Below are 25,739 nucleotides of genomic sequence, written 5' to 3' on the forward strand. Positions count from 1 at the left end.
CGAAGTTACGACGTCCTAATAAATCGACGTAAATTTGACGCAAAAAGGAGTCGTCGTAATTTCAAATACGTCAGCATTATGACGATTTGACGACCAAAATATATTCGTCGTAATATCGAATTAAAATTTACATCGATTTTACGATGAATCTTATTTTGTCATGGTTCGATGTAATAATGATTTATTTTGTTTTTCAATGCAAATTCGATGGAAAATTACAATGTGAAATTTTTGCTACACATACCAAATTTCTATAATTACCTCCTCACTTCTATCATAATCTACCAACAGTGGGTCGTGGAGTACGTATAAACAAATATTGGGTGGTTGACGTTAACCAATCTCGACGGTACAACAAATTTGAACCTTTCATCCTAGCTTCACAAGCAGAGCAAGTCGTATTTGTTCCATATATATACACGAGTTTGAAATACGGGGATAACATGGTTAGTGGTTATTAAAGTGGCTCCACGGGATATATTTGATGGTGTAGATCTACCACCTATGCAACAAGATACATGCCCTGACATCACTGAACCAGAGGTTGATGAACATATCCTTTTAATTGACCCACGCAGTAGACAAGTTGAAGATCTTCCCAATGATGACACTGAAGAGGATCCTTTAGATGAATTTGCTGAAACTGATGATGATGATCTTGAGTTAGACAATGATGATGAAAACGCATCAGATGAGTCTGAATGACAGTTAATTGTATGTTTGATTCTGTGTTTTTTTTTATGCTTAAAAATTTTAGTATTTGTTTGTAAATGAAACCTATCTATCACTTTTTTTAACATTAAAGAGTTGACTTTCAACCCATTTTTTTGACTATTACGTCGATTTTATGTCGAAAATGATAAAATCGATGGAAAATCGATGTAACTTTACATCTATTTTACGTCGATTTTTAAATGCATAGAATCCTAATTTTTTTGCTTGGTTTAATGTAACTTTAAACTTAACTGTCTATTGTCTAACTATTGGGTTGCCTCAAACGTAGTTTAAAGGACAGATATAGCAAACCTTATATTAGGGTTTCACATTTGCATCGATATTACGTCGATCTTCACATATTCGACGTAAATTCGATTCAATGGCTAAACCCTAACATAGGGCATGCCATATAATTCGTTAAAACATAATTTTTTCTGGATTAAAGTATGACATTAGTTTAAGGAAGCTACAATGAATTGAAAATAATTAGAAAACTATATAAGTATAGATTTTAGTATTACGTCGAAGTTACATCGATCTCTGAAAATCATCGTAAATTCGACTGTAAATTACATTGGTTTTACGTTGAAATATTTGAAATCGACGTAAATTTGACGTAAAAATCAACCCTAAACCTTGAAATCATCATTTACAATGGTTTTAAAATGTTTCCATCCTTTCAAGTAGCACTATTACACTTCATACAATGTACACAATAGGTTCTGGTAAAAAAAAAAAAAATTTCAAAATAGTATAGAGAATGCATGCATGTAATCAAGTTCTTAAAGAGATATGTACATTGATGGAAGATGTTATCTTAGGACCTAATTACATAAAAAAAAAGTTTTAATCCTTACCTGTATATGTAATTTAGTAAGACACACATTCAATTATAGCATATAGAAGATTTCTACATCTTCAAAATTGAAAATATAATATAAATTTTTTCATAAACTTCCCATTGGTTTTATGTCAAAACCGATATAAAATAAATGTAAATGTCCATTGACATTACGTTGTTTTTTTATTTATAAAATATAAATAATTAAATATATTTTCGAGGTAAAATTGACGCAACATTGGACCCACATTACGTCGATTTTACGTTGCCCCCAAAACTCTATATATATGGGATGCTGCCTCCCAACCCCGACGCTCATTCCTCTCTTTCTTTCCAACGAGTTTGCTCTCCAGCTCTTCCAAGTAACTTTTTTTTTCTTTTTCCTTTTTTTAATTAGTAAATACATAGAATAGGTGGAATTAGATATAGGAACGGAATTATATATAGGATCGGAATTAGATATAGATCGGAATTAGATATAGGAATAGAATTAGAAATGGTAAGTCAGTCATATTTTCTATTTTAATTATTATAAATTACCTTCAAATAATAATATATATGTTTGATTTTGATTTTATTTTTTTTAGGTTGATGAAAACGGAGAACTTCCTCCTATGACCAGAGTTTTTGAGGAGACTCACCGAAAGAAAAACGGTTCCTTCGTGGATGAACGATCCGAACAGGTTTACAACGAGGCAATAGCGCGGATCGCGGAGCATCAAACTCAAGTCTCACATGATGTGTCTTTGACTGTTGCCGAACAAGATGCGATATTCGAGTAGGTAAATTTTTTAGTTTGCAAATTTTAATTTTAAATTTTTATTAATTTTTTTATTCTATATATGCAATTAATAATAATTTATTGTAGGTTGCTCTGAAGACGTTGGGCCGTATTTTAGGGATGGGATCTATACCTGATTGTCCCATCACTTCGTCTAGCCGGATTCGCGAGGATCCGGTGGTTTTGCGGCAGCATCTTGAAGAAGCCCACACCGAGATCTCGAACTTGCGGACAGAGCAAGTGGTGCAGCGACAGGAGATCATGTCTGCTCGACAAGAGATCCACGAGATGTCCGATTTATTCGACATCATCGCCGCCAGCGTGCCGAGGCCAGCAGCAGCAGCAGGTTGGTGCGTCTATGTCGAGGCCACATGGAGTTGTTGGCGAGGACGGAAACCCGCCAGCTACCGTTAATGCTGATGAGGATCTTAGTATAAATAATTTTTAATTAGTTTAGGAAACTAGGTTCTAAATTATGTATTTTGGTAAAAAATTTAGAATTTTTTCATGATTTTAAAATATTATTTTCGAATTATTAATTATAATTTTCTAATTTTTTTATTTTAATAATTTTCAAATCGACGAAAATCCTTCGTAATATACCAATGAAATCGAAAAGTTTCCTTCGATTTTACGTCGATACAATTACATCGACTTAACGTCGTTATATTACGAGGAATTTACGTCAATTTTAAAAAATATCCCTATATCTTTGCTTTTTTTATTCTCGTAAAAATGATGTAAACCCGATGTAAAGATTGATGTAAAATTGATGTAAATATACATCGAAAAAAGCGTCTATTTTACGTCGATTCTGGTAATCGTTACGTCGAATTTACATTGATTTGTGGTTTACGAAGATCGATTTACGTCGAACCGGAATTCGACAGAAATTCGACGGAATACTTATTTTGCATCGCATTTACATCGATTCTGCCCGACGTAAATGACTTGTTTTCTTGTAGTGAAAAGTGGCTGATATTTATACTAAATCATAAAAAATCAAAAACCTTATAAACATAAGAAATTATAAACACTAACCTATCTATCATAATAATTAGCAATATTATATTAGTTAGAGATGATTTCCTTTTTTATTAAACGATATTCCATTAGTTAGATATATATATATATATATAATCTTTTTTTATTTTTTATTAGATATTTTTTAAAAATTTTGATTTTTTTTTGTTTTCAAACGACATTCCATTATTTTTGAATAGATTCCATTTTTTGTTTTTTTTTAACATTTTTGTTAGATTTTTTCTAAATTTCGAAAACGAAATGGTAAACACTAACCTCTATATCATAATTATCAAGAACACTAACCTAGATCTTTTTTTTTTTTAAAATGGTTGATGGGCTTTATACACCATTCCATATGAGATATAGATTCCATTTTTTGTTTTTTTTAATGTTTTTGTTAAATTTTTATTAAATTTTAGTTTTATGTAATTTTAAAAACAGTTTGATTGACTACGAAATTAAGCATTAAACCATAATAGTTTAGACCAGTTTGTTTTAAGTTTTTTTTCACACATCATCACATAAGAACCAATAAAAATGACATATAATTGCAAACTGAGGCTAATCGGTCTTTTTACAGCCGAAACTCATAGTGGAGATGACACGTCAGCAAAAGGTTGTTAAACTCGCGGTGAACACGACACGTAAGCAAATCACTACACAAATAAGTATATAGATTTTTGGGTTTCATGTCAGAATTGGTATTTCTTCATCAAAGATCCACTTGGCATCTAGGGACTTGTGCCAAGTTTGCTTGTTTTGATTTTTTTTTTTTGTTTCATATTGTTCTTTGCTTTTATTTGTATTATTTGATCTTTTGTTTTCTAAGTTATCTTTGTACCAGCTGTTAAAAATCTTAAAATTAGTATAAAATTTAATATTTAGACCCCAAAAAAGTGGATGAACATAAAAATATTTATCAAAATGGCCATCATGTGCCTAGACATCAAAGCACAAATAGACGAATTCATTGGACTAGCTAGAGACCAGAAGATGGATGGCCTAAGTGTAACTTACAATGCATCTATTGTTCAAGGTAATACTCCCTCTAAAGTTAGATGGATTGTGAGAGATGATGAAGGCATGTATTGCCGATTAAGTCAAGGAAAAGTTCTTTCTAATGCATTAGAAAGAACATACAATCATATTCTAAACAGATTTTAGTTAATTTCTAAAAAAGCATATAAGTTAATCATTAAACATATAAAATAACTGAAGTTAAAAAAAAAAGACATTAAAAAAATCTTCCCGTAAAATAGCAGTATCCTTTTTTTTTGGACATCAAATTAAAATTAGATCTCAAAGGTCACGGTAAATCACGAAGTGATTTCTTTGCTAGACTATCAGCCAGAGAGTTGCTAGATCGAGGAATATAGAAGAAACAAACAGATCTAAATTGAGAAGAAAGATTTTTTTTATGTCATGGAGTAGTCCGTAGAGCTCCTTGATTTGCACGTCGTTTGTGATCGCGTTGATGAGAGTCTGCGAGTCAGAAGTGAGAGCTATTTTCCGGTATTCCAATCGGAGGGCATCTCTCAACGCCGATAAGAGTGCAAGAGTCTCTCTAATCATAGGAGAGGCAACAAAGGGTTTGATTCCGTGCCTTATCCGATGCGGCGGTTCTGTTTCTTAAAAACCCATCCCGATCTCGACATATGGATGTAATTCCTCCAGGCCGCATCCGTGATGATGCTAATCCTGTCTCCCGGAACGGAAGGTGGTCTCAAGAGCGGTTCACTGGATCGATTCTCCAGGTTTGTGCTTTACACCATATACCATTCCCTTGCCATGATTAGTGATTCAATCAACGTTTCTGAGTTTGATGTGATACGATTTTCAAAAAGGAGTAAATTGCGTGAGCACCAGAGTTGCCAACAAATCCATGGGAAGAGGGGTTCCGGGCCAAAACCATTGGGTGGGAGGCAGATTAGCTTCTTCCCATGGATGAATCCTGAAGTGAAGTCATTGAAGAGGGCAAGATCGAAGTTTTCAGTGAAGGGTGCTATCTCCCATAAGCTTCTTGCGAAGGGGCAGTGAGGGAAGAGATGTTGTGCCGTTTCAGAGTCTCCGCATCTAGGACAAGAAGAAGATGCTTGCACTCCCCTCCTCAAAAATATTTTACCTAGAGGTAAAGCCCCTTGGATGGATTTCTAGATAAACATCCTTATTTTTGGGGAGAAAGGACCATTCCAGATTTCAGTGTTCCAATTGATAGCTTGGAGGTTCTCCTATGTAGGTGCATTGCGGTTGGTAGCGTTTATTGCAGCATGGTAGCCGGATTTGACAGAGTAGTCACCTGATGGATTAAGCAGCCAATGTACTTGTCTTCAAGATCCGATGAGCTTGGTTGGATGCTGAGGATTTGCGATTTGTAAAATGGCATGAGCTCATCAATTTTACTTATGTCCCAAGCACCCGAGTCCCCAAGAATAATGTCTGAAACTGTGAAGTCTTTTGTTGCAGCTGTTGGGGGTCCCATAGGTGTGGTGGGGTCGCAAAGGGATAGCCAGGGGTCAGACTAGAGACTAGTTTGCTTTTCATTACTACTGGCTTTTCTGAGGTATTTTAGGAGGAGGTCTTGGCCAATGAGAATGTCCTGCCATCCATGCGAAGCTGATGCGCTGTCCTAACTGTGAGAAAGGAGTCATGGCCACAATATTTGCCTCTGAGTACTCGGGAGAGAAGGCAAGTAGGTTGCTTTAGAATACGCCAGCTAAGTTTAGCTAGGAGAGCCTCATTGAAACTTTTAATATCACGAAAGCCTAATCCCCCATCTCTTTTTATATTTTCAGCTTGTCCCATGATATCCAGGCCATTTTGAGTCCCACGAGAAGCGGGTCAGAGCTGACTGGATGCATTTGTAGAGATTGTCTGGTAGGCGGAAGCTGGACATGGTATAAGTTGGCATAGCAGAGAGGACTGATTTCAACATGATAGCTTTACCTGCACTTGAAAGAAGTTTTGAAGACCAGTTGATGGACTTCTGTCAAATGCGGTCCACTATGACAATGAACAAATCTTTTTTACGTCTTCCAAAGGGTTCAGGGAGGCCCAGGTATTTACCTTGGCCTCCTTCGTTGGCAATTCCCAGGTAAGCTTTCACTCTTTTCGAATCTTATGAGGAGTTTTACTGGAGAAAGTTATTGAGGACTTGGCTTTGTTAATCATCTGTCCAGACGCAAGCTCGTATTGGTAAGAATTTCATTTAAAGCTTTGCAGCATCTTTCATTTTATTTACTAAAAAAACATTGTATCGTCTGCGAATAGCAGATGATTAATGAGGAGGCTTCCTTTTGATGTGCGTATACCAGACATTAAACCAATGGTTTGAGCTTTCTTGCAGAGACCGGATAAAACTTCTCTACAGAGGATGAAAATGAAGGGGGAGAGGGGGTCTTCTTGGCGAATACCCCTTTGAGGTTGGACTAGGCCGTGACCTGCACCATTTATCAGGTAAGAATACAAGACATAGTGATGCAGTGCATTGTCCATTTGATCCAAGAATGATGAAAACCAAAGCGTAAGAGAACATTCTCAATAAAGTTCCATTCTAAACGGTCGTATGCCTTGCTCATATCAGACTTTACTGCCATAGAGCAGTGAACTTTAGCCTCTGACTTTGTAGCGCGATCAGGATGTCGTGGGTAATCATAACATTGTCTGCTATGGCCCTGCCTGGGACGAAATCCGATTGTGTCTCAGATATGATGCTCAGGAGGATCAGCTGCAAGCGTCTGGTAAGAATTTTCGAGAACACTAGTCAGGTATCGTTTTTGGAGTGCTACTTTTTAGAATGAGACGCATGTGGGTGTGATTTAGGGAGCTTGGTAGAAGTTCACTCACATTATAGTTTGTCTGAAAGAAGCCAGCTGAAAAGCCATCCGGACCTGGAGCTTTATCCGGGTGGATGGAGAAAACCGCCTTCCTGATCTTATTCCTCGAGGGGATTTTGATCAACCGGGCATTATCCTCATCAGATATGCAAGGTACTAAGGCTTGGGAGACAATATCTTTACCCTCGTTTCCATTTGACTTGAAGATGTATTGAAAGTAAAAGCTGATGACTGTCGCAATTCCAGTTTCTTCGAAGACTGCAGTGCCAGTAGCATCCTCAATGACTGCAAACTTGTTACGAGCTTGTCTCTCTTTTGTAACTGCATGAAAGTAGGCTGAATTGTTCTCTCCTAGAGTAAGCCATAAATCCCTGCTTCACTGTTTCCAATACTCATCTTCCCTCTTATATGCTTCTTTAAGCTTCAGGTTAATGTAGGAGATGAGGCTTGCGTCCGTACTGGAGCTACTCATAGCTTCATCGAGATGTTTTCTATGAAGTTCAATGTCTTTCTGGCTATTAGCATGATGTCTTATGTTCCATAGGGAGATTGCTTTACGGCAGAGAGAGATTTGATGTTCTACAAAAGACTCTGGGGAGGAGTTCCAAGCTGTTTCGATAAGCTTTTTGATCTCTAGGTTGTTCTTCATGCGCCTGTCGTAACGGAATAATCCTTTTTTTGGCAGGAAAAGGAGGTTCAAAGAAGGTGATAATGGGCCTGTGGTCAGAGCCTTCAAACCGGAGATAACGAGATCTGCCAGAGGGAAACAATCCAGCCCAAGAACTGTTCGAGAACGCTCTGTCTAGGCGGCAATGGTCGAGGTGCGTGTGTCTAATGCCTCTCCAGGAGAGGCAGTTTCCGGTGAATTTCAGATCGAAGAGGTCGTTCTCAGACATGAAGGCACGAAAGTCTCTGAAGGAGCCCTCGACTCGTTGATGCCCATCAGACTTTTCCGAGTTGTCAAGGATGTCGTTAAAGTCCCCGGTAAGGAACCAGGGTGAATCTCTTGTGCTCGCCATCGTTGTAAGTTCCTCCCACAAAGCTTTCCTATTTGGTTGTTCAGGTGCTCCATAAGTGAAAGTTGCGTAGAAGTTGTTGCCTTTGTATGAGATTGTGGTATTGATATACACTACAAGAAAAACACCGTTTTACAACGGCCAAAATCGTCGTTAGTTCGTCGTAATAGGGCTATTACGACGAACTACTAACGATTTCCAAATCGTCGTAAACTCATCGTCGTAATAAATAAATTGTCGTAAAAGTCGTCGTATAATCTACGACGGTTTATATTCATCGTAACATCGACGGAAAAAGATTGTCGTAAACGCGTCGTACAGCTTACGACGACTTTACATCGGATTGCCTCGATTTGGTATACAGCAAAACCGTCGTAAAGTCGTCGTTAAAAATCGACGTAGGATCGTCGTATAATATACGACGCAAGTTTCGTCGTAATTCAATCGTAAAAGATTTTATCATTTCGTCGTAAAACCGTCGTAAAACACGGACGTATATTCGTCGTATCAGTCGTCGTATATTATACGACGAATAAGTGGTCGTAACTTCGTCGAACGAGTTACGACGAATATAAGACAGTTTAATAAATTAATAATAATTATATTAAGACGATTATACGATGTTTTTTATAAATGAAATTCAAAAAAAAATTTTAATTCGAATAAAAATTTAAGTTTTAAAAAAAAAATTTACAATTTAAATTTTAATTAAATTCAAAATAAAATTAATTTTAATAATTACAAAAAAACCCTAAAGATCTAAATCTAAACTAATGTCGATCTCGTCATCGTCCTGCTCCCCATTGTCGTGCTCCACATGTTCTTTGCCGGGTCTTCAGTTGGAGGTTTCTGCTGCCGGATCCCCGGGTCTTTGGTTGGAGGCTTCCGGCGCCTGATCCCCGACTCTAAGAGGATCAACCCCGAGAGACTGGAACATCTCCTCGTCTGTCTGCACCGGTGGTTGCCTCCTAGAAGATGAAGCAGATGATCCGACAACTCCAGCTGCCTGCAGCCTGTCTAACTGCGCCATGAGCACCGGGTTGTCGGCCCCCATAATCTCGAAGAGACCGTACAACTGGTCGATCTTCATCTCGTGCTGGGTCTGCATCTGATGGATCTCCTAGCGGATAAGCGGATCCGCTGTCCGGACATGACCAGTTGCCGTAGCGACTGGGGTATCACGGATGGATCCCATCCCTAAAACCCGACCATTTTTCTTAGGGGCAACCTGAATATATGTAAAACAATTACATTAGAACCTCTATAAATTAATACTCGATAAATTAAAAATCACTATAAATTAATAAATTTTGCTGGTCCCAAGTCGGGCCAATGTAAAAATCCATCAAATTCGATAAGATAATAAGATAATAATTTTTTTTGAAATTCTTAAGTAAATATATGGTCCCAACAAGAACATAAATTAATAATTATATAAATTTAAGCAAATATATGTAAACATAATATTCTAAAATATGACTAATGTATTTGGTTTTACTTAAAGTTGAAATCTCATTGGTTCTCATTTTTCTAATTATTATATCAGTAGCTCTTAATGTTGTTTTGCTACATACATTCAAAATTTATTATGATTTTTTGATGTGATAATTGATTATCTTATTTGTAAATGTTTTTAAATGTATTGTAATATTATTTTCAATTTTATCATCAATAATACTGATATTAGCCATAATTTTCTAATAAATTTTTAATTTATGGACATGTATATTTTAACATGGACAATCCAATATGGTGTTAAAAACTATTTTTTGTGATAGTTATGATTGTTAATTATAATTTATATTATCAGATTTTGTAAAAATTTTATAATATAACATTATTCCAAAGAAATTTTACTGTATGTTAAAAAGTACAATATAAAGTTAAAATTACACTAAATAAGAAAAAGATCTTATCTCTTCGAAAATCTGGTCCATCTCCGCCACCGTCAGCGTCGGGGTGGATTGGACCGAGCTACCTCCAGGAGACGTTGGAGGCGCCTGCTGAGTGAGCTGCGTCTGCTGCTCCTCGATCCACGCACAGGCGGCGTTTTAGATCTCCTCCGTCCGAGGATCCGTAAATTCGCCGTTCCTCTTCTTATGGGTCTCGGCGAAGACCTTCGTCATCGGAGGAAGTTCTCCCCCGTTTTCTTCGACCTACAAAATCAAAATGAAATTATTAATAAGACAAATAAGAGTTAATTATTTAAAAACAAAAACTTAATAATTTAAATTTACCATCATAAGTCGTCTCCCGGCAAAAGGAATATGACCAGAAGTGTGCGGGACGTTCTTCCGATTTCCTGCATCGTCAGTAGTGTTCCTGAAAAATATATTAACTAGAATTGTATTAAATTAAAACACATATTTTAATTTAATCTAAACACAAATTAAAATACCTATATGTGGAACACTTGGCGGCAGTAGTCTGGTTGTGCGGAGTCAACCAATACTGTACCAGACCCTGCCAGATGGTATCGGCCATTGGCGCCGGCTTGGCCTTGTCGCCGTCGACCTCCCACTTCCGCTTCCAGTCGGAAACGGTGTTGTTGAGGCGGAACTTGACATTCTCTTTGAAGGCCGTCTCCACACGTCCGTGTGCGAAAGTTTCCCAATGCCAGTTTTGCTAGAAAAAAAAACAAAAAGTTAGTAATTATTGTAAAAAATAAAAAATAATAATATAAATCAAAATTTTAAAGAAGTACTTACCGCAAAACACTTGAACTAATTGTCAAGAGTTGCCTGATCCAACTTCTTCCAGCTGGTATGGGGTTGTACAAAAAACTCCTTGATGATGTCGGCAACGTTACGACCGACCGTGTTGTCGGTCGTAAACCTAGTCAAATGCAAATAAAAATTAAGTTAATTTCAATTAATTATAAATATTATTCGTTTAAAAAAAATTTGAAAAAAAAAAATCTCGTACCAAAAAATTTTTTTCAATGTGCATGACATCAAGATTGTGTCTGAGCAGATGATCTTTCCAATAGGGTAGTTGCCAAAAGATACTTTTCTTGTGCCAATTATGATGAACTCTATAACCTTCAGGCATATTTGCAGGAGTGTGCCAGTTTTCCCCACGCGTTACTGTTTCATCTGCCCCCCAATGCTCGATTTGCGCATGTATATCAGCTCCTGTTAAAATTAACGGGTGGAGGGACATGTACACTTTTGTTCTTCATAAATAACCTCTTGTTCCTCCGATATGGATGGTTATCCGGTAAAAACCTCCGGTGACAATCAAGCCAACAAGTTTTTCTACCATGTTTTAGCTGAAACGCATCAGTTCGATGATGACAACAAGGACAAGATAACCTCCCATGTGTAGTCCATCCTGATAGCATATCATAAGCGGGGAAATCGCTTATTGTCCACATAAGCACAGCCTGCATAGTAAAATTTTTGCCCGTAGAACAGTTATATGTGCGAACGCTGGTATACCATATCTGATTCAACTCATGTATGAGTGGCTGCAGAAATACATCGAGAGCTCGCTTTGGATGATTGGGACTTGGAACCAAAATACTTAGGAAAAGAAATTCCCTTTGCATGCACAAATCTGGAGGAAAGTTATAAGGAGTTAGGATTACTGGCCATAATGAATATTGCCTACCAGACATACTAAATGGACTAAAACCATCAGTGCACAGACCAAGATAGACATTCCGTTTGAACTTAGCAAAATCTGGGTATACCATATTGAAGTGTTTCCATGCCTTTGCATCTGATGGATGAACAACTTCTCCATCTACTTGTGTATGTTCGGCATGCCATCTCATTGATGCAGCTGTCCTTTCAGATTGATAAAGCCATTTTAACCTATCAGTTATAGGGAGATACCACATACGTTGGTACGGTATCCTTTTACGCCCACCAGTTTGCGGTCTGTATCTTGGTTTTTGGCAAAATCGACATTCCTCCAGTGATCATCATCTTTCCAAAAAATCTTACAATTGTCAACATATACATCTATCATCTCAGAAGGTAGACCAAGACTAAAAATCAACTTCTGTATTTCATAGTATGTTGCCGCTGCCAAGTTATCCTCCAGTAGATACTCTTTCAGAAGATCAGTCCAATCATCCATGCAAACCTCAGCCAGGTTATGATCTATTTTAATTGACATCATCCTAGCTGCCAACGATAATTTAGACATGCCTTCTCTACATCCTTCGTAGATTGGCTGATTAGCACTGTCTAACATATCATAAAATCGTTTGACATCTACATTAGGTTCCTCAACAGCATTACCAGTATGCGTTTCATGAAATGCATCAGTCACCATCTCATGCATCCTATTATGATCTAGACTTTGATCAGATTGATGACCATAATTTGATTCATCAAAATCAACATGACTTTGATAATTACTACTACTACCAGCATTCCCATGAGTATTACTGCCATATCCTTCTCCATGTAGATACCAAACAAAAAATTGCGGCATAAACCCTCTATTTAATAAATGCGTCCACACGGTTTTGGTTAGTGTATACCTCGTATTCTTGCATTTCAAACAAGGACAAAACATCTTCCCGCTATCTTTCGTTCTCTCCATATTTGTAGCCTGATACATAAATATTTCTAACCCGTTCTTGAACTCTTCTGTCAACGCCCCATTTGAATCTTTACGCATATACATCCAGCTTCTTAGCTCGTATATAGACATCTTGAAATAAACTCAAAATACTATCTCTTTTTATTGATTAGAGAATAAAAGAGCCGGTCTCTTGTGTCACGTCTAGCCACGTGAATGGAGTAAACCTTTCAATATTATTACTTCTTTTTTTCAAAGAAATAACTACTAATCCGGGTTTCCAGCAATGGACAACCCAATATATCAGGATTTACAACACTATACTAAGGTTTAAGAGACCTACAATGGGTCTCCAGGATGATGATGCTCTTATATTTGAATGATGATGTGTTGTGAATGAAAGAAGGAATGAAGATCTATTTATAACAAAATTTCGGGCTTTACGACGCTTTTACGACGATTTTTTACATTTTACATTCAACAATAATATTACGACGATTTTACGTCGATTATGCGATAAAATATTTCATCAACATTAGTTAGGTAAACATGTTTTAAATGTTCTTCACCTAACTTCTTTATCGACGTAAAATCGTCGTAAGTGTACATCGAATACAGGTCGTCGTATATTCGTCGTAATGTTACATCTAATTTACGACAATTTTGCAATTAATATCAAATCTCTCATTATCGATGTATAATCGTCGTAATTCGTCGTAAATAGTACGTCGCAGTTACGACGATTTTTTTGTACGACGGTTTTACGACGTTTTTTTGGTTTGACGTAAAATCGTCGTACAATCATTGTAAGTTTGTGATGTGGTGTGTCGTGAGGGTGTCGAGGGTTGTCAAGTTTTACCCTAAATGAAAACAATAGCCGCAAGTGCACAGCTGATCGATTGTAGTACTTAGGGATCGAATCCACAGGGAAGGAGGATCTTTCCTGCAAAAGCCTTCGAAATAAATATGAAGTAAGGAAGTCTAGAACCAGACGAGTTTTGTGAGGGATTTGGTGGTGTGTTTAAAATGTAAAAACGAAATCTAAAAAGAAACTACGGGAATTAAAATGACTTAATAACTAAACTTAATGAAAACGAGTAAAAATAAGAAAAACGGCTAACCTAATTGCTTGAATGAAAATCGATTGAAAGAGTAAATAAACTAGACTAAAGCTTGAATGAAAATTGGTGTAAATCTATAAGAAAGAAAGCGCTGGGGTTCAGGGAAGTTTTCTCAGGGGTATGAACGATTCAAAACATTGCTAGAGAGTAAATTTGATAAGATCTTAGCTTAAACTTTTCGAACTGGAGTCACGGACGTATGAATACGCCACTGTTGTGATCATAGACAACTATCTCTCTCAACCCTGACCAGTAGGTTTCCACTCTGGCCCTGGAAAAGAAGAGATGCATTATGTTTAAGACTCGTCAGCATTCACAAATCGCCCATAGGTAGGTTTCCACTCCTATGTTTTTTTTGCTCTCCCAAACTAGATCTGACTCCGGATGAACACTTTCGTGTCACCAAGCATCTGGATCAGATTGTAGTTCATGACGCTACTCTTATGCAGTAAAAACGAATTCAGAAGAAAAAGTTCTAAGATTCGGCTGAAAAGCTCATGGAATCCTCACCGAACATATAAATCCCCATCAAAAATCCCTTAGACCCAACAATAAAACTACTCAGACATGATGAACGAAATCAAAAACATAGTATTAAAGAGTAGAATATAAACCAAAATTGAAAATGAAAGAACAAGGGTTCAAGAGACAAGTCTCTCTCTCCCTAAAACCTAAAACTTAAAAAGTATTCAAAAACAGTAAGAGCATATGAGGGCATACGAATTAGGGTTCCTAAAACATGTATTTATAGTGCTCAAGACATCTCTAGGGTCTAGGGTTCCGGAATCAAGACTGGGAAAATGATATGGGCTTCAGAAATGGGCCTTCGAGGTAAGAATTAGCTGGCCGCGGTCGGGATTAGTGCGACCGCGGGAAATTGGTGGCTGGCCGCGGTCGCGGTGCTTCTGATCGCGGGGATTGGTCTGTTGGCCGAGGGTGGAAATGCTTGCCGGCTGGTTTACGGGACATCTTGCTCTTCGAGTATCTTTTGATTGAACCGTTGGATTGCCAAGCTGTAAAGTGTGCTGGAAAGCTGATACTTCCATCTTTAAGGTCTCCAAATTTGAGCTGGATCACACGGTGAGAAGGCCTTCAATCAGGGGTGAACTTCTGACCGTTTGACTCTGAGCTGAAATCTGGTTTTCTATCCATTTTGTTAAGCTTTTCCCTAAGTTACCTGAAAAGAGTCTTGGAACTACAAATATTAGAAAAAAGTAATAAAAGTACTTAAAAGCAATTAAAAACATAGAAAAATTATTTCAAAACGATCCATAAAAATGGTCTGAATACGGTGTTATCAACTCCCCCAGACTTAAACCTTTGTTTGTCCTCAAACAAAGCAAAAGCCTAAACTGGTTAAGTGAAAACAAAAATAGGGAATGCACAAATCTCAGAGACATGAACTCCTAAACTAGGACCAAAGATAGTGCATCTATCCACAACTTAGTCTAGAAAATTCTCACCAATGCACAAAAGATACTAGTCTACTTTTTCCGTCATGCAAAACTTAAACAATCTAAATCTTGATTCCAGTCAACTAGCTCTCTACATTCATTAGTTCAATAGTGAGTTCTCATTAAAGACATCATCCAGGGTAGACGGCGTTTGTCATTAAAGGGCTGTTTAAGTGGTGGAGTTAAAGTGTTTCGTGTTACCTGATGAATTCGGAGGATGCAAGATAATATGCAAAACCGCAAGAGAGATAAGGACCTGTTGATGACCGCAATTTTCAGCCACTTCTTCTTGCCAAATGTTGTTGCATAATCCTTCCTCCTTTGTTGTAAACAGCTATTCCCCCAGACTTAGATTCTTTCCGGGAATCAGAAAATGATCTCCAAAACTCCATAAAATTGAACTCCAGTTGCCTTGGGACTTAAAATTCGATCTCTCTATACATTGATTCGGGTAGTCGATGAGTGTTTCAACATATGCCAGGAACAAAGTACCAAATATCAAGGGTTTTGTTCCATCCTTTCTCATCTCCATAACATGGAAATTAGTAGAAACAAGACAAACTTTCCCTTGAAAAGGCAATTCGGGTTTGAAACCAAGTGGGCCTGCACCATAAAGGTCTCCACAGTGAATATAAGTCTTAGAAGGATGAAACATCGAAATACCTGTATTCTCTGCAATGGTCTTTGGTATGAGATTCACATCAGGTCCAGATTCACAAAGAGAATCACGAAATTCCACTCCCTTGATCGAGAATGGGACATCAGACTTCTCGGGATTCTTCGTCTTAGAAATCATCTCCAATGGTGGTTTTGATGTCACCATTAATGTCTCATCTTTCATGTGGCCTGTCTCACAGTCAAGGTTGCGAGGAGCTGAAGGAGAAAAAGGCTTTGGTTCATCAAGAGGAAGTGACTTATAGTCTTGTTTGTCATCTCCAAAACACCTGAAAGAATCAGTAGAGACGAGATCGTCACTCGGGTTAGAAACAGGTTCTCCTTTTTCTTGATGGCTAGCTTCCATGACGTGCTGATCCAAAGGGATTTCATTTGATGGCCTCTTTCTAACGAACTTGATGGAGGATTCTCCATCTACTTCACAAGCTACCCAATACCCTTCATCCATAGATTCATTGAGCTCCTGAAGCATATCATCAATCTCGGTTTGGGAGACAGACGACATATCTTCATCAATGAGAGGATCATGGATATCTCCGTGGGCATTGTAAGTTGAATAAGGGTCATGGTCCCAGTAGAATCCTTGTTCCTCTAAACCTTTGCGAATTGATTTGTTGTGGCTGCGAAGTCCTCTTGTGTGGTGGTTCGGAATTGAATTCTGATCCATTGAGGAGAGATCACAAATGCGTTGTGCTTCTCGGCGTTGAGTGGCTTGAGGAGTCTTGTAAAAACCTCCCTAATAGTAGTAATTTCGTTTCATATGGTTCATTGCTTCATAACCTGAAACAAGAAGAACCAAAAACGAAAAAAAGTATAAAAGGTGTTCTAGAGTCGATTTACCAACCTTTCTTAGGGTTTTGCAGAAAAGAAAACGCGTGCCTTCCCCGGCAACGGCGCCAAAAACTTGATGTGTGCTGTGGTCGTGAGGGTGTGTCAAGTTTTACCCTAAATGAAATCAATAGCCGCAAGTGCACAATTGATCGATTGTAGTACTTAGAGATCGAATCCACAAGGAAGGATGATCTTTCCTGCAAAAGCCTTTGAAAGAAATATAAAGTAAGGAAGTCTAGAACCAGGAAAATTTTGTGAGGGTTTTGGTAATGTGTTTAAAATGTAAAAACGAATCTTAAAAAGAATATACGAGAATTAAAATGACCTAATAACTAAATTTAATGAAAACGAGTAAAAACGAGAAAAACGGCTAACCTAATTGCTTAAATGAAAATCGATTAAAAAGGAATGAAAATATTGAACTAAAACTTGAAATAAAACGGTGTGAATCTATAAGAAAGAAAGTGCTGGGCTTCAGGGAAGTTTTCTCAGGGGTACGAATGATTCAAACATTGCTAGAGAGTAAATTTGATAAGATCATAGCTTAAACTTTTCGAACTGGAGTCACGGACATATGAATACGTCACTGTCGTGATCATAGACAACTATCTCTCTCAACCCTGACCAGTAGGTTTCTGGCCCTGGAAAAGAAGAGATGCGTTATGTTTAAGACTCGTCAGCATTCACAAATCGTCCATAGGTAGGTTTCCACTCCTATGTTTGTTTTGCTCTCCCAAACTAGATCTGACACCGGATGAACACTTTCGTGTCACCAAGCATCTGGATCAGATTGTAGTTCATGACGCTACTCTCATGCAGTAAAAACGAATTCAGAAGAAAAAGTTCTAAGATTCGGCTCAAAAGCTCATGGAATCCTCACCGAACATATAAATCCCCATCGAAAATCCCTTAGACCCAACAATAAAACTACTCAGACATGATGAACGAAATCAAAAACATAGTATTAAAGAGTAGAATATAAACCAAAATTGAAAAAGAAAGAACAAGGGTTCAAGAGACAAGTCTCTCTCTCCCTAAAACCTAAAAACAAAGCTTAAAGTAAATTTTCTGTAAAGTATTTCGTCTCTCTTCTTCTCTTCTTAAAAACGACCTAAATGACATGTATTTATAGTCTCCAATACTCTTTGGTGTCTAGGGTTCCGGAATTGAGGCTGGGAAAGTGATACGGGCTTCAGAAATGGGCCTTCAAAGTCGGAGTTGGCTGGCCGCGGTCGGGATGAGTCCAACCGCGGGAAATGGGTGGCTGGCCGCGGTCGCGGTGCTTCTGACCGCGGGGATTGGTCTGTTGGCCGCGGGTGGAAATGCTTGCCGGCTGGTTTACGGGACATCTTGCTCTTCGCGTATCTTTTGATTGAACCGTTGGATTGCCAAGCTGTAAAGTGTGCTGGAAAGCTGATACTTCCATCTTTAAGATCTCCAAATTTGAGCTGGATCAGACGGTGAGAAGGCCTTCAATCAGGGGTGAACTTCTAACCGTTTGACTCTAAGCTGAAATCTGGTTTTCTATCCATTTTGTTAAGCTTTTCCCTAAGTTACCTGAAAAGAGTCTTGAAACTACAAATACTAGAAAAACGTAATAAAAGTACTTAAAAGCAATTAAAAACATAAAAAAAGTATTTCAAAATGATCCATAAAAGTGGTCAAACTACGGTGTTATCAACTCCCCCAGACTTAAACCTTTGTTTGTCCTCAAACAAAGCAAAAGCCTAAACTAGTTAAGTGAAAACAAAAATAGGGAATGCACAAATCTCAGAGACATGAACTCCTAAACTAGGACCAAAGATAGTGCATCTATCCACAACTTAGTCTAGAAAATTCTCACCAATGCACAAAAGATACTAGTCCACTTTTTCCGTCATGCAAAACTTAAACAATCTAAATCTTGATTCCAGTCAACTAGCTCTCTACATTCATTAAGTTCAATAGTGAGTTCTCATTAAAGATATCATCCAGGGTAGACGGCGTTTAGCATTACAGGGCTGTTTAAGTGGTGGAGTTAAAGTGTTTTGGGTTACCTGATGAATCTGGAGGATGCAAGATAATATGCAAAACCGCAAGAGAGATAAGGACCTGTTGATGACCGCAATTTTCAGTCACTTCTTCTTGCCAAATGTTGTTGCATAATCTTTCCTCCTTTGTTGTAAACAGCTATTCCCCCAGACTTAGATTCTTTCCGGGAATCAGAAAATGATCTCCAAAACTCCATAAAATTGAACTCCAATTGCCTTGGGACTTAAAATTCGACCTCTCTAGACTCCCTAAGGCTTTTATTTCCTTTCTTTTCTTATTTTCAGATTTTTTTTTTTTGAAAAGGAAATGTCTTTTAAAAAGAGAGAGACTAGAGGACGAGATTGTACCAAAATTTGAGATTCTTCTAAGGCAAACTGAGCTTCCTCTTGTGTTGAATCCTTCCGGGAACTTTTCCGGAAAATTGTAGGTCTCTGTCCTTGGTGACTGAAAACTGCGTCGTTCCTCTTTCTCTCCAACGTTTTTGCACTTATCTGCATATAAGACAATAGAAAACAAGAGTGCATGGGGTTTGAAAGAGGATTGGTTAAGGTGGGGAACTAGCTAAAGATGAACTAGCCATTCAGGATCAACAGAGAGTGGTAAAAGGATAAATGAGTCCTGAATGTATGATTCGTTTCCCTGGTCTAATGCTTCAATGAGAAAGTTAAGTCCAAATTAAGTCCAAATAAAACAGTCTAAAAGCATTCAAATTCCTTTGGGGTACTTCGTTTCAAATGTGCTTAGCTACCGCCTAGTCTAGTCCTAAATCATGAATGAGCATGTCACTAGGAACAGTCTAAAAGCACACAGTCAACTATCATTGATTCATGTTCACCATTCCCTTTTAAAAACGTATTTTGTTTTGAAAACCGATTTTGAAAAACTTTAAGGAAAATGTAAAAAGTGTAGATAATGCAATACTCATGAAAGAAAAGTTGTTACAAAGGGATGAAATCCTCCCCCAGACTTCAATCACACTGTCCTCAGTGTGAAACAAGTCGAGATTGGATGAGAAAAATGCATAGATAATCGAATTGGTAAGTCCAAAGAGAACTTACCTGGATCCAGGATGCTGGTGGAGATGAACCGGATTCATTCGAAGAGGTTTGGGAAGGTGATAGGTGGTGATGAAGATGGTAGAAAGTGATGAATGAGGTGGAGTGGGGATTGGTGAGGTGGAATGAGGTGAAATGAGTGGTTTAGGGTCGGGTTTGATCTCAACAACCATTTGCCGCGGTCAGGAGCCACGCGACCGCAGCAAACCTGTGCTTGCCGCGGTCAGGAAGACGCGACCGCGGTCAAAGGGGTGTTTCCCGCGGTCAGAACGTCTGCGACCGCGGGGGCTTATTTCGCGGCCTCTTCCTGCTTTTCCTTGGTTCCTGCTGGGCCGAGCAGTAAGGGACCATCCTTCTTTTTGGTTTTTTCGGGTTTTTTGATTTTTTGGCTTTTTTTGTTTTATAAGAAACACCTGAAACTAAGAAAAAGAAAAAGATCAATAGAAAAACAAAGAAAAATACTAAAGAAAACAATACCTAAATGGGTTGCCTCCCATTAAGCGCTTTTGTTTTAAGTCGTTTAGCTCGACTTTTGGTGTTGGACGTGGCTTAGTCCAATGAAGAAGACCTTGTCCTGAGACAAGTCTTTTTCGACATCTCCTTGCTTTGTCTAGCAGGTTCTTCGTCACTCCAAAGTTATTCTTCAAACTCCTCTGTTGCAGAACGTTTTCCTGCTTTGCTGTTGTATGGGACAGCTTCTGTGAAGACATCTTTGTCGATATTAGCAAATGAAATTCTCCTGTTTGGCCAGTCCATTATAGCTCCGGAAGTTGCTAGAAAAGACCATCCGAGAATCACTGGATATGTTGCATCTCTCGTCTCGACTATGTAGAAGTCGACAGGCACTATGCAATCTCCTATTCTCAAAGGAATTTCATGAGCTATTCCTTGAGGTGTTGCATTGGAATCATCAGCTAGACTAATCTTTGCTCTAGTCCTGCGCAGGTGTTTAATACCAAGTCTCAAAGCAATTGCCTTGGACATCATGTTAAGACAAGCTCCAGAATCACAAAGCACGTTTTTAAACATTTCTCCTCTAATAGAACAAGATATAAGAAACTGACCTACACCTTCGATTTTGTGAAGTGTTCGAACAGGTTTACCTCTTCATGCATGGTTGAACAAGTCTTCTATCTCAGGGATTGATTCCTTGCTCTCACAGAAGTAATGGCCTATCATGAAGTCTTTGCAAGCTCTGGAAAAGGTGATTCCTTCAGGCAAATTTCAAACCACATCATTGAATTCGTCGAGCTTTTCCTTGCTGATTTTGTTGGTGTAGTGGCTGCAGTCTTCCGGTCGTTGAAGGTGGATTGAATAAATTGCAACATCAGGTGATGTTCTGGGAAAAGTCAGACATCTGGCCCTCCCAAAATAGGTTCGGATATCCTCTTTTGTCTCCTTGCTGTACCTAAAGAAAACTTGCAAACAACCAAGATGCCATATACCATCGAAACCTGTGTAAAGAGGGATCGATTTCACAAACTTGTTGAATTCAATGGGGCTTTCTCTGGAGATTGGTGCTCCTAATTCCACCATTTTGTCTGGATTGCCTCCTTCTATGAACAGACGATAGTCTTCATCTTCGAGGTAGTGCCCTTCATATTCAACCTCATATGCTAAAACTATGTTGCAAGGAAGTACCTCATTTTCTTCTTGAGATGTTTTGGAGCTGATAGCATACACCGTTTGCTCATGAAGAGGGGTTTTGACCATCCCAGCAGATGTATCCAATGAACATTGACCTGTAAGAATAGAAAGGGGCTGAAACGTATCTGACCGACCATTTTCCGCGGGTGGAGGCTGCACGACCACGGGTGGGAAGTGTTTTGCCGCGGTCAGGAGGCTCACGACCGCGGCTGGAGGGTTGTTGGCCGCGGTCGCGAGAGTTCTGATCGCGGGAGGGAGACTCCGAGTTGTTTCCTCTGTTTCATCTTCTCCTTTGCCATCTAAACTGATTTCTGGATCTTCTGACTCTGTTTCCTCGCCTTTTAGGTCAAGATCTTTGATGGGAAGTGTCGAACCATTTGCTTCACGTCCTTGCATAAGCTTTTCGACCTTCTCTTCGACTTCATCAAGAGCATAGACTACTTTGTCCACGGTTGAGTCGATTTCCTCTGTTTTGTCTTGAACCTTGTGTACTCCATCCCAAATCTCTTCCACGTAGGAGTAGGTTTGGTTGTTATGGTCGTTAATAGTTTCTTCTGCTTCATCGAGCTTGACCTCTAAGGTGCGGATATTTCCACTAGCTTTGCAAATGCTAACTTCGTTCTCTCCAACTCGTCCTTCAACTGCTTCCATCCTTTCTTTGATAGTTTCAGCATCCTTGTTTGCTTGAGTTTCGATGGTTTTGACTTGAGCAGAAAGATCTTCAAGCTTTTTGTTAAAGTGAGTTGACATGCTGTCAATTTTCTCGCGAAGGGCGGCTCTTGATGTTGCTTGAGCGTCGATTAAGTGCATGACCACCATCTCTAGTCGACTCAATCAGTGAATGAGTTGGACGTTTTCATCTTGGTGAGGCAGACGACGAGCAGGATGTCTAGGGTTAGCCATTGGAGGTACGTAGGGCTCGTTCTGGAACGTTCTGTAGTCTTCAGTTCGAATTTCTTCGTAGAGATCGCGTAAGTACTGCTTCTCTCTACGTCTGGTGGCTTGAGGAGTGTTATAGAAACCTTCCTCATAGTGTTTATTTCGATTTATAGGATCCATATCTTCTGAAGTGGAAAAAAAATAACCGAAAAATGGAAATATGCAGAAAAAGGGTTCTAGAGTTGATTTACCAACCTTTCTTGGGGTTTTGCGGAAAAGAAAACGTGTGCCTTCCCCGGCAATGGTGCCAAAAACTTGATGTGGTGTGTCGTGAGGGTGTCGAGGGTTATCAAGTATTACCCTAAATGAAATCAATAGCCGCAAGTGCACAGCTGATCGATTGTAGTACTTAGGGATCGAATCCACAGGGAAGGAGGATCTTTCCTGCAAAAGCCTTTGAAATAAATATGAAGTTAGGAAGTCTAGAACCAGACGAGTTTTGTGAGGGATTTGGTGGTGTGTTTAAAATGTAAAAACGAAATCTAAAAAGAAACTACGGGAATTAAAATGACTTAATAACTAAACTTAATGAAAACGAGTAAAAATAAGAAAAACGGCTAACCTAATTGCTTGAATGAAAATCGATTGAAAGAGTAAATAAACTAGACTAAAGCTTGAATGAAAATTGGTGTAAATCTATAAGAAAGAAAGCGCTGGGGTTCAGGGAAGTTTTCTCAGGGGTATGAACGATTCAAAACATTGCTAGAGAGTAAATTTGATAAGATCTTAGCTTAAACTTTTCGAACTGGAGTCACGGACGTATGAATACGCCACTGTTGTGATCATAGACAACTATCTCTCTCAACCCTGACCAGTAGGTTTCCACTCTGGCCCTGGAAAAGAAGAGATGCATTATGTTTAAGACTCGTCAGCATTCACAAATCGCCCATAGGTAGGTTTCCACTCCTATGTTTTTTTTGCTCTCCCAAACTAGATCTGACTCCGGATGAACACTTTCGTGTCACCAAGCATCTGGATCAGATTGTAGTTCATGACGCTACTCTTATGCAGTAAAAACGAATTCAGAAGAAAAAGTTCTAAGATTCGGCTCAAAAGCTTATGGAATCCTCACCGAACATATAAATCCCCATCGAAAATCCCTTAGACCCAACAACAAAACTACTCAGACATGATGAACGAAATCAAAAACATAGTATTAAAGAGTAGAATAGAAACCGAAATTGAAAAAAAAAGAACAAGGGTTCAAGAGACAAGTCTCTCTCCCTAAAACCTAAAACTTAAAAAGTATTCTAAAACAATAAGAAAATATGAGGGCATACAAATTAGGTTTCCTAAAACATGTATTTATAGTGCTCAAGACATCTCTAGGGTCTAGGGTTCCGGAATCAAAGCTGGGAAAATGATATGGGCTTCAGAAATGGGCCTTCGGGGTTGGAGTTAGCTGGCCGCGGTCGGGATGAGTGCGACCGCGAGAAATGGGTGGCTGGCCGCGGTCGCGGTGCTTCTGACCGCGGGGATTGGTCTATTGGCCGCGGGTGGAAACGCTTGCCGGCTGGTTTACGGGACATCTTGCTCTTCGCATATCTTTTGATTGAACCGTTGGATTGCCATGCTGTAAAGTGTGCTGGAAAGCTGATACTTCCATCTTTAAGGTCTCCAAATTTGAGCTGGATCAGACGGTGAGAAGGCCTTCAAACAGGGGTGAACTTCTGACCGTTTGACTCTGAGCTGAAATCTGGTTTTCTATCCATTTTGTTAAGCTTTTCCCTAAGTTACCTGAAAAGAGTTTTGGAACTACAAATACTAGAAAAACGTAATAAAAGTACTTAAAAGCAATTAAAAACATAGAAAAAAGTATTTCAAAACGATCCATAAAAGTGGTCAAAATACAGTGTTATCAATTTGCGACGATTTTTAAACCGTCGTAATGGACCGTTGGAAAACGATTTTTTTCTTGTAGAGATAGTTATGGTATTGAGATAAGATAGTTATAGATAATTCTTTTTTCCAAAAAAAGTGCAAGAACACCACCACCAACCCCATGGGGAGACACAAAGACATGTGAGTCATAGTCTAGCCAGTCTAGAGTCTTAAGAATCAAATCATCACTGTTTTTTGTTTCCATTAAGAACAAGACATCCGGGTGTGAAGATCGAATGAGTCCCTGTAGTCTTTGAACTATTGCAGGGAACCCCAACCTGAAACAGTTCCAGCTCGCCACAGCTAAGGAATAGGACTCTGCGGATCTTGAAAATCCGCCGAGTGTTGAGAAGCTTGAGATGACCGAGGAAGGTTTGATGGAATTTTACTCAAAGATGGTCGGTTCTGACCCGTTTGGGTGTTAGCTGAAGGTGTCGATCTCTGGGTAGAGACCACGTTGTTCTGTGGGAAGAGAGGAGCTCTTGTTTTCTCCAGCTGGGGTTTGGGAGATTTGTGTGTGAGAATGCTCATCTTCTTCGAGTAAGTGCTCATACGGGCCATAGGGCTGTTCGATATAGGCTTCTTTGGGGGTCTTCCTCTTCTTTTTGGAAGATTCGCCGGGGGAGCTGTTGCATTGTTGTCTCTCATCCTATCTTTTGAACCTTCTGTGGGGATTGCCGGTGCAGGTCGGGAGGAGCTAGCAGAGCCTGCCACAAGGATTTGAGTCGCAGTTTTTTCCATAAGGCTATCCCTCTCACCTTGGATGACTCTGCTCATTCTGTCAGCTTTTTCAATAGGATCATCACAGTTGACGTATCAGATGGTTACTTTCTGAAGATCATCCATGACTTGCTCGAAAGTTTGCATAGGTGTGGGGGGGGGGGGGGGGGGGTAGTCCTCATTTGCTTAGTTCCTCTCTAAGGTGTCTTGAAGTTGTGAAGCGTTCTTCATTTCCTTCCTCAGGTAAGAGTTTCTCCCTCCAGATCATCCCTTGTGAAGCTTGGTTAGAGGAAGCTCCCAAGAATAATATCCATGAGGGAATACGTGAGAGGTCAAATACGGTACCTTCACCTATTAGCAAGGGTTCTGCGATGTCCATATTCTTCATTAAACCTCCATATAGAATAATAAATCTAGGATCAGAACTGCCCTCAGAATCCAAGGGCCGGAAGCCAAAAAAAAAGCTATTCTGGTTTTAAAAAAATAATAATAACTTGAGCTAATGACCTTGAAAGTGTCTTTACGAGGGCTGACCAGTAGACTACTTGACTATAATATCAATTTAGTGGCCAATTAATTACATAAAAAAATTAAAGTGGTAAGTCCATGTTTACTTTGTTTGGGCTCAGTGTCGC

General features: G+C 38.9%; 2 long non-coding RNA genes across 3 annotated transcripts; both read left to right on the top strand.

The window, feature by feature from the left end:
- The first annotated feature begins 4,681 nt into the window (after positions 1–4,681).
- Positions 4,682–5,738, top strand: LOC112082204. The gene is made up of 3 exons (XR_002896847.1): positions 4,682–5,119; positions 5,210–5,493; positions 5,602–5,738. It is a non-coding gene; the product is annotated as an uncharacterized LOC112082204 (long non-coding RNA).
- Positions 5,739–5,839: 101 nt separating this feature from the next.
- Positions 5,840–25,243, top strand: LOC112082205. 2 transcript variants are annotated; one of them, XR_002896849.1, is made up of 4 exons: positions 5,840–6,054; positions 6,158–6,818; positions 24,652–24,924; positions 25,071–25,243. It is a non-coding gene; the product is annotated as an uncharacterized LOC112082205 (long non-coding RNA). The 2 variants fall into 2 exon arrangements; XR_002896848.1 differs by lacking the exons at positions 24,652–24,924; positions 25,071–25,243 and adding exons at positions 6,991–7,102; positions 7,185–7,426.
- The last annotated feature ends 496 nt before the right edge of the window (positions 25,244–25,739 follow it).

Source organism: Eutrema salsugineum, unplaced genomic scaffold (genome assembly GCF_000478725.1).
Source record: "Eutrema salsugineum unplaced genomic scaffold, Eutsalg1_0 scaffold_1, whole genome shotgun sequence".
Taxonomy (NCBI): Eukaryota; Viridiplantae; Streptophyta; class Magnoliopsida; order Brassicales; family Brassicaceae; genus Eutrema; species Eutrema salsugineum.